This window comes from Vicugna pacos, unplaced genomic scaffold, assembly GCF_048564905.1.
Source record: "Vicugna pacos unplaced genomic scaffold, VicPac4 scaffold_20, whole genome shotgun sequence".
Lineage (NCBI taxonomy): Eukaryota > Metazoa > Chordata > Mammalia > Artiodactyla > Camelidae > Vicugna > Vicugna pacos.
Genome location: NW_027328741.1, coordinates 84999998 through 85010674, shown reverse-complemented (window position 1 = coordinate 85010674; position 10677 = coordinate 84999998).

Genomic DNA, 10677 nt, shown 5'->3' with positions numbered 1-10677 from the left:
TCGGTGTTGTGCATTCCGTGTTCTAAGTTCTGGTTTCTATATTCACTCTTCTATATTCTATATTTGTGTTCTTCATTCTATATTCTACATACTATATTCTGCATTCCCTATTCTATATTCTATATTCTGTTTTCTACATTCTATATTCTAAAAGCTTTATTCAGTATTATGTATTCTATATTCTAAATTCTGTGTTCTGCATTCCATGTTCCAATTTCTGGGTTCTGTATTCTGTTTTCCATATTGTATATTCTGTATCCTATATTCTATATTCTGTATTCTATATTCTGCATTCTTATTCTATATTCTATATTGTGTGTTCTATGTTCTATATTCTAAATTCTATATTCAGATATCGGTGTTCTATATTCTAAATTCTGTGTTCTGCATTCCATGTTCTCAATTATGGGTTCCATATACTCTATTAAATATTCAATATTCTGTGTTATACATTCTATATTGTGTATTCTGTATTCTGCATTCTGTATTGTATATTCTATATTCTTTGTTCTACATTCTATATTCTAAATACAATATTCAGTATACTTTATTCTATATTCTAAATACTGTGTTCTAAATTTCGTGTTCTAAGTTCTGTGTTCTATATTCTCTATTCTCTATTCTATATTTTGTGTACTTCATTCTATATTCTACCTTCTTTATTCACCATTCCGTAGTCTATATTCTATATTCCGTGTTATACATTCTATATAATAAATTCTATATTCAGTATTCTGTATTCTATATTCTAAATTCAGTGTTCTGCATTCCATGTTCTAAATTCTGTGTTCTATATTCTCTATTCAATATTCTGTGTTCTACATTCTATATTCTATATTCTATATTCAGTATTTTTTATTCTATATTCTAAATTATTTGTTCTACATTCTATATTCAAAATTCTATATTCAGTATTCTTTTTTCTATATTCTAAATTCTGTGTTCTACATTCCATGTTCTAAATTCTGGGTTCTATATTCTCTATTCTCTATTCTATATTTTGTGTTCATCATTCTATATTCTATATTCTATATACTATATACTGCATTCCGTATTCTATATTCTATATTCTGTGTTCTACATTCTATATTCTAAATTCTATATTCAGTATTTTTTAATCTATATTCTAAATTCTCTGTTCTACATTGTATGTTCTAAACTCTATATTCAGTATTCTGTATTCTGTATTCTTAGTTCTGTGTTGTGAATTCCATGTTTTCAATTTTTGGTTTTGTATTGTGTTTTCCATATTATATATTCTGTGTTCTACATTCTATATTCTAAATTGTACATTCAGTATTCCGTATTCTATATTCTATACTCTGTGTTCTTCATTCTATAATCTAAATTCTATATTCAATATTTTGTATTCTATATTCTAAATTCTGCGTTCTGCTTTCCATGTTCTAAATTTTGGTTCCTATATTCTGTATTCTATATTCTATATTCTGATTTCTACATTCTATATTCTGTAGTGTATATTCTGCATTCCGTATTCTATATTCTATATTCTGTGATCTACATTCTATATTCTAAATTCTATATTCAGTATTCTGTATTCTATATTCTATATTCTGTGTTCTGCATTCCATGTTCTAAATTCTGGGTTCTATATTCCCTAACCTATTTTCTATATTCTGTGTTCTACATTGTATATTCTAAATTCTATATTCAGTATTCTTTATTCTATATTCTATATTCTATGTTCTACATTGTATATTCTAAATTCTATATTCAGTATTCTGTATTCCATATTCTTAATTTTGTGTTCTACATTCCATGTTTTCAATTCTGGGTTTTGTATTCTGTTTTCCATATTCTATATTCTGTGTTCTACATTCTATGTTCTGTATTCTCAATTCTGCATTCCGTATTCTATATTCTATATTCTTGTTCTACATTCTATATTCTAAATTGTATATTCAGTATTCCGTACTCTATATTCTATACTCTGTGTTCTTCATTCTATATTCTAAATTCTATATTCATTATTTTGTATTCTATATTCTAAATTCTGCGTTCTGTATTCCATGTTCTAAATTTTGGTTTCTATATTCTGTATTCTATATTTTATATTCTGAGTTCTACATTCTATATTCTGTATTGTATATTCTGCATTCCGTATTCTATATTCTATATTCTGTGATCTACATTCTATATTCCAAATTCTATATTCAGTATTCTGTATTCTATATTCTAAATTCTGTGTTCTGCATTCCATGTTCTAAATACTGGGTTCTATATTCCCTAACCTATTTTCTATATTCTGTGTTCTACATTGTATATTCTAAATTATATATTCAGTATTCTTTATTCTATATTCTAAATTCTGTGTTCTACATAGTATATTCTAAATTCTATATTCAGTATTCTGTATTCCATATTCTTAATTTTGTGTTCTACTTTCCATGTTTTCAATTCTATGTTTTGTATTCTGTTTTCCATATTCTATATTCTGTATTCTACATTCTATGTTCTGTATTCTCTATTCTGCATTCCGTAGTCTATATTCTATATTCTTGTTCTACATTCTATATTCTAAATTGTATATTCAGTATTCCGTACTCTATATTCTATACTCTGTGTTCTTCATTCTATATTCTAAATTCTATATTCAATATTTTGTATTCTATATTCTAAATTCTGCGTTCTGCATTCCATGTTCTAAATTTTGGTTTCTATATTCTGTATTCTATATTCTATATTCTGAGTTCTACATTCTATATTCTGTATTGTATATTCTGCATTCCGTATTCTATATTCTGTGATCTACATTCTATATTCCAAATTCTATATTCAGTATTCTTTATTCTTTATTCTAAATTCTGTGTTCTGCATTCCATGTTCTAAATTCTGGGTTCTATATTCCTTAACCTATTTTCTATATTCATTGTTCTACATTGTATATTCTAAATTCTATATTCAGTATTCTTTTATCTATATTCTAAATTCTGTGTTCTACATTGTATATTCTAAATTCTATATTCAGTATTCTGTATTCCATATTCTTAATTTTGTGTTCTGCTTTCCATGTTTTCAATTCTAGATTTTGTATTCTGTTTTCCATATGCTATATTCTGTGTTCTACATTCTATGTTCTGTATTCTCTATTCTGCATTCCGTATTCTATATTCTATATTTTTGTTCTACATTCTATATTCTTAATTGTATATTCAGTATTCCGTATTCTATATTCTATATTCTGTGTTTTACATTCTATATTCTAAATTCTATATTCATTTTTCTGTATTCTATATTCTAAATTCTGTGTTCTGCATTCCATGTTCCAAATTCTATATTCAGTATTCTGTATTCTATATTCTAATTTCTGTGTTCTGCATTCTATGTTCTATATTGTATATTCAGTATTCTTTTTTCTATATTCTAAATTCTGTGTTCTGCATTCCAGTTCTAATTTCTGAGTTCTGTATTCTGTTTTCCACATTCTATATTTTGTGTTCTGCATTCTATATTCTGTATTGTATATTCTGCATGCTGTATTCCATATTCTGTGTTCTACATTCTATATTCCAAATTCTATATTCAGTATTCTGTATTTTATAATCTAAATTCTGTGTTCTGCATTCCATGTTCTAAATTTTGGTTTCTATATACACTATTCTATATTCTAATATCTATGTTGTTTATTGTATATTCATATTATATATTCAGCTTTCTGTATTCTATATTTTAATTCTGTGTTCTGCATTCCATGTTCTAAATTTTGGTTTCTATATTCTGTATTCTATTTTCTATATTCTGTGTTCTACATTCTATATTCTAAATTCAATATTCAGTATTCTGTATTCTATATTCTTAATTCTGTGTTCTACTTTTTATATTCTAAATTCTATATTCAGAAATCGGTGTTCTTTATTCTAAATTCTGTGTTCTGTATTCCGTGTTCTAAGTTCTGGTTTTTATATTCACTCTTCTATATTCTATATTTGTGTTCTTCATTCTATATTCTACATACTATATTCTGCATTCCCTATTCTATATTCTATATTTTGTGTTCTACATTATATATTCTTAAACCTTTATTCAGTATTCTGTATTCTATATTACAATTCTATGTTCTGCATTCCATTTCTAAATTCTGGGTTCTATATTCTCTATTCTATATTCTATATTGTGTGTTCTTCATTCTTTTTTCTAACCTCTATATTCTCCATTTCGTAGTCTATTTTCTATATTCTGTGTTATTTATTATATATTCAAAATTCTATATTCGGTATTCTTTATTCTATTTTCTAAATTCTGTGTTCTGCATTCCTGTTTATAAATTCTATATAAACTGTTCTACATTCTATAATCTTAATTCTGTGTTCTGCATTCTATGTTCTGAAAAATATATTCAGTATTCTTTATACTATATTCTAAGTTCTGTGTTCTGCATTCTATATTCTAAATTCTATAGTCAGTATTCTGTGTTCTATATTCTAAATTCTGTGTTTTGTATTCCATGTTGTAAATTCGGTGTTCTATATTGTATATTGTATATTCTATATTCTGTGCAGTACATTCTATATTCTAATGTCTATATTCAGTTTTCTGTATTCTATATTCTAAATTCTGTATATGCATTCCATATTCTAAATTCTATATTCAGTATTCTGTATTCTATAATCTAAATTCTGGGTTCTGCATTCTATGTTCTAAATTTTATATTCAGTATTCTGTATTCTATATACTAAATCCTGTGTTCTGCATTCCATGTTCTAAATTTTGGTTTCTATATTCTGTATTCTATAATCTATATTCTGTGTTCTACATTCTATAATCTAAATTCTATATTCAGTATTCTGTATTCTATATTCTTAATTCTGTGTTCTACTTTCTATATTCTAAATTCTATATTCAGAAATCGGTGTTCTATATTCTAAATTCTTTGTTCTGCATTCTGTGTTCTAAGTTCTGGTTTCTATATTCACTCTTCTATATTCTATATTTGTGTTCTTCATTCTATATTCTACATACTATATTCTGCATTCCCTATTCTATATTCTATATTCTGTGTTCTACATTCTATATTCTAAAAGCTTTAGTCATTATTCTGTATTCTATATTCTAAATTCTGTGTTCTGCATTCCATGTTCTAATTTCTGGGTTCTGTATTCTGTTTTTCATATTCTATATTCTGTATCCTATATTCTATATTCTGTATTCTTTATTCTGCATTCTGTATTCTATATTCTATATTGTGTGTTCTACGTTCTATATTCTAAATTCTATATTCAGATATCGGTGTTCTATATTCTAAATTCTGTGTTCTGCATTCCATGTTCTCAATTATGGGTTCCATATACTCTATTAAATATTCTATATTCTTTGTTATACATTCTATATTGTGTATTCTGTATTCTGCATTCTGTATTGTATATTCTATATTCTTTGTTCTACATTCTATATTCTAAATACTATATTCAGTATACTCTATTCTATATTCTAAATTCTGTGTTCTGAATTTCGTGTTCTAAGTTCTGTGTTCTATATTCTCTATTCTATATTCTATATTTTGTGTACTTCATTCTATATTCTACCTTCTTTATTCACCATTCCGTAGTCTATATTCTATATTCTGTGTTATACATTCTATATACTAAATTCTATATTCAGTATTCAGTATTCTACCTTCTAAATTCAGTGTTCTGCATTCCATGTTCTAAATTCTGTCTTCTATAACCTCTATTCAATATTCTGTGTTCTACATTATATATTCTAAATTCTATATTCAGTATTCTTTATTCTATATTCTAAATTATGTGTTCTACATTCTATGTTCAAAATTCTATATTCAGTATTCTTTATTCTATATTCTAAATTCTGTGTTCTGAATTCCATGTTCTAAATTCTGGGTTCTGTATTCTGTTTTCCATATTCTATATTCTGTGTTCTACATTCGATAATCTGTATTGAATTTTCTGCATCCCGTATTCTTTATTCTGTGTTCTACATTCTATATTCTAAATTCTATATTCAGTATTCTGTATTCTATATTCTAAATTCTGTGTTCTACATTCTATGTTGTAAATTTTGGTTTCTATATACTCTAATCAATATTCTATATTCTGTGTTCTACATGCTATAATCTGTGTTCTATATTCTGCACCCCGTATTCTCTATTCTATATTCTGAGTTCTTCATTCTATCTTCTAAAGTTTATATTAAGTATTCTGTAATCTGTATTCTAAATTCTGTGTTCTACATTCCATGTTCTAAATTCTGGGTTCTATATTCTCTATTCTATATTCTATATTTTGTGTTCATCATTCTATATTCTATATTCTATATACTATATTCTGCATTCCGTATTCTATATTCTATATTCTGTGTTCTACATTCTATATTCTAAATTCTATATTCAGTATTTTTTAATCTATATCCTAAATTCTCTGTACTACATTGTATGTTCTAAACTCTATATTCAGTATTCTGTATTCTATATTCTTAGTTCTGTGTTGTGCATTCCATGTTTTCAATTCTTGGTTTTGTATTGTGTTTTCCATATTCTATATTCTGTGTTCTACATTCTCTGTTCTGTATTCTATATTATGCATTCCGTATTCTATATTCTATATTCTGTGTTCTACATTCTATATTCTAAATTGTACATTCAGTATTCCGTATTCTATATTCTATACTCTGTGTTCTTCATTCTATATTCTAAATTGTATATTCAATATTTTGTATTCTATAGTCTAAATTCTGCGTTCTGCATTCAATGTTCTAAATTTTGTTTTCTATATTCTGTATTCTGTATTCTATTTTCTGAGTTCTACATTCTATATTCTGTATTGTATATTCTGCATTCCGTATTCTATATTCTATATTCTGTGATCTACATTCTATATTCTAAATTCTATATTCAGTATTCTGTATTGTATATTCTAAATTCTGTGTTCTGCATTCCATGTTCTAAATTCTGGGATGTATATTCCCTAACCTATTTTCTATATTCTGTGTTCTACATTGTATATTCTAAATCCTATATTCAGTATTCTTTATTCTGTATTCTAAATTCTGTGTTCTACATTGTATATTCTATATTCTATATTCAGTATTCTGTATTCCATATTCTTAATTTTGTGTTCTGCTTTCCATGTTTTCAATTCTGTGTTTTGTATTCTGTTTTCCATATTCCATATTATGTGTTCTACATTCTATGGTCTGTATTCTCTATTCTGCATTCCGTATTCTATACTCTATATTCTTGTTCTAAATTCTATATTCTAAATTGTATATTCAGTATTCCGTATTCTATATTCTATATTCTGTGTTTTACATTCTATATTCTAAATTCTATATTCAGTTTTCTGTATTCTATATTCTAAATTCTGTGTTCTGCATTCCATGTTCCAAATTCTATATTCAGTATTCCGTATTCTATATTCTAAATTCTGTGTTCTGCATTCCAGTTCTAATTTCTGAGTTCTGTATTCTGTTTTCCACATTCTATATTCTGTGTTCTGCATTCTATATACTGTATTGTATATTCTGCATGCTGTATTCCATATTTTGTGTTCTACATTCTATATTCCAAATTCTATATTCAGTATTCTGTATTTTATATTCTAAATTCTGTGTTCTGCATTCCATGTTCTAAATTTTGGTTTCTATATACACTATTCTATTTTCTAATATCTATGTTGTTTATTGTATATTCATATTCTATATTCAGCTTTCTGTATTCTATATTTTAAATTCTGTGTTCTGCATTCCATGTTCTAAATTTTGGTTTCTATATTCTGTATTCTATTTTCTATATTCTGTGTTCTACATTCTATATTCTAAATTCAATATTCAGTATTCTGTATTCTATATTCTTAATTCTGTGTTCTACTTTCTATATTCTAAATTCTATATTCAGAAATCGGTGTTCTATATTCTAAATTCTGTGTTCTGCATTCTGTGTTCTAAGTTCTGGTTTCTATATTCACTCTTCTATATTCTATATTTGTGTTCTTCATTCTATATTCTACATACTATATTCTGCATTCCCTATTCTATATTCTATATTCTGTGTTCTACATTCTATATTCTAAAACCTTTATTCAGTATTCTGTATTCTATATTCTAAATTCTATGTTCTGCATTCCATTTCTAAATTCTGGGTTCTATATTCTCTATTCTATATTCTATATTGTGTGTTCTTCATTCTTTTTTCTAACTTCTATATTCTCCATTTCGTAGTCTATATTCTATATACTGTGTTATTTATTATATATTCAAAATTCTATATTCGGTATTCTTTATTCTATTTTCTAAATTCTGTGTTCTGCATTCCTGTTTATAAATTCTATATACAGTGTTCTGCATTCTATAATCTTAATTCTGTGTTCTGCATTCTATGTTCTGAATAATATATTCAGTATTCTTTATACTATATTCTAAGTTCTGAGTTCTGCATTTTATATTCTAAATTCTATAGTCAGTATTCTGTATTCTATATTCTAAATACTGTGTTTTGTATTCCATGTTGTAAATTCTGTGTTCTATATTGTGTATTGTATATTCTATATTCTGTGCTGTACATTCTATATTCTAAAGTCTATATTCAGTTTTCTGTATTCTATATTCTAAATTCTGTATATGCATTTCATATTCTAAATTCTATATTCAGTATTCTGTATTCTATAATCTAAATTCTGGGTTCTGCATTCTATGTTCTAAATTTTATATTCAGTATTCTGTATTCTATATTCTAAATTCTGTGTTCTGCATTCCATGTTCTAATTTCTAGGTTCTTTTTTCTGTTTTCCATATTCTATATTCTGTATCCTATATTCTATATTCTGTATTCTATATTCTGCATTCTGTATTCTATATTCTATATTGTGTGTTCTAATTTCTATATTCTAAATTCTATATTCAGTATTCTTTATTCTATAATCTAAATTATGTGTTCTTCATTCTATATTCAAAATTCTATATTCAGTATTCTGTATTCTATATTCTAAATACTGTGTTCTGAATTCCATGTTCTAAATTCTGGGTTCTGTATACTGTTTTCCATATTCTATATTCTGTGTTCTACATTCTATTTTCTAAATTCTATATTCAGTATTCTGTATTCTATATTCTTAATTCTGTGTTCTACATTCTATGTTGTAAATTTTGGTTTCTATATACTCTAATCAATATTCTATATTCTGTGTTCTACATGCTATATTCTGTGTTCTATATTCTGCACCCCGTATTCTCTATTCTATATTCTGTGTTCTTCATTCTATATTCTAAATTTTATATTAAGTATTCTGTAATCTCTATTCTAAATTCTGTGTTCTACATTCCATGTTCTAAATTCTGGGTTCTATATTCTCTATCCTATATTCTATATTTTGTGTTCGTCATTCTATATTCTATATTATATATACTATATACTGCATTCCGTATTCTATATTCTATATTCTGTGTTCTACATTCTATATTCTAAATTCTATATTCAGTATATTTTAATCTATATTCTAAATTCTCTGTTCTACATTGTATGTTCTAAACTCTATATTCAGGATTCTGTATTCTATAGTCTTAGTTCTGTGTTGTGCATTCCATGTTTTCAATTCTTGGTTTTGAATTGTGTTTTCCATATTCTATATTCTGTGTTCTACATTCTCTGTTCTGTATTCTATATTCTGCATTCCTTTTTCTATATTCTATATTCTGTGTTCTACATTCTATATTCTAAATTGTACATTCAGTATTCCGTATTCTATATTCTATACTCTGTGTTCTTCATTCTATATTCTAAATTCTATATTGAATATTTTGTATTCTATAGTCTAAATTCTGCGTTCTGCATTCCATGTTCTAAATCCATGGTTCTATATTCTCTATTCTCTATTGTATATTCTGTGTTCTACATTCTATATTCTAAATTCTATATTCAATTTTCTCTATTCTATATTCTAAATTCTGTGTTCTGCATTCAATGTTCTAAATTCTATATTCAGTATTCTGTATTCTATATTCTAAATTCTGTGTTCTGCATTCCATTTTCTAAATTCTGGGTTCTGTATTCTGTTTTCCATATTCTATATTCTGTATTCAAATTTTATATTCTGTATTCTATATTCTGCATTCCGTATTCTATATTCTATATTCTGTGTTCTGCGTTCTGTATTCTAAATTCTATATTCAGTATTCTGTATTCTATATTCTAAATTCTGTGTTCTATATTCCAAGTTCTATATTCTGGGTTCTATATTCTCTATTCTCTATTCTATATTCTGTGTTCCACAATCTATATTCTTAATTCAATATTCTGTATTTTTTACTCTATATTCTAAATTCTGTGTTCTACATTCTATATTCTAAATTCTTTATTCATTATTCTTTATTCTTTATTCTAATTTCTATGTTCCGCATTCTATATACTAGATACTATATTAAGTATTATGTATTCTATATTCTAAATTCTATGTTCTGAATTCTATGTTCTAAATTCTATATTCAGTATTCTGTATTCTATATTCTAAATTCTGTGTTCTGCATTCCTTTTTATAGATCCTTTATTCAGTATTCTGCATTCTTTATTCTAAATTCTGTGTTCTGCATTGTATATTCTAAATTGTATATTCAGTATTCTGTATTCTATATTCTAAATTCTGTGTTCTGCATTCAATTTTCTAAATTCTGGATTTTATGTTCTGTTTTCCATATTCTAAATTCTGTGTT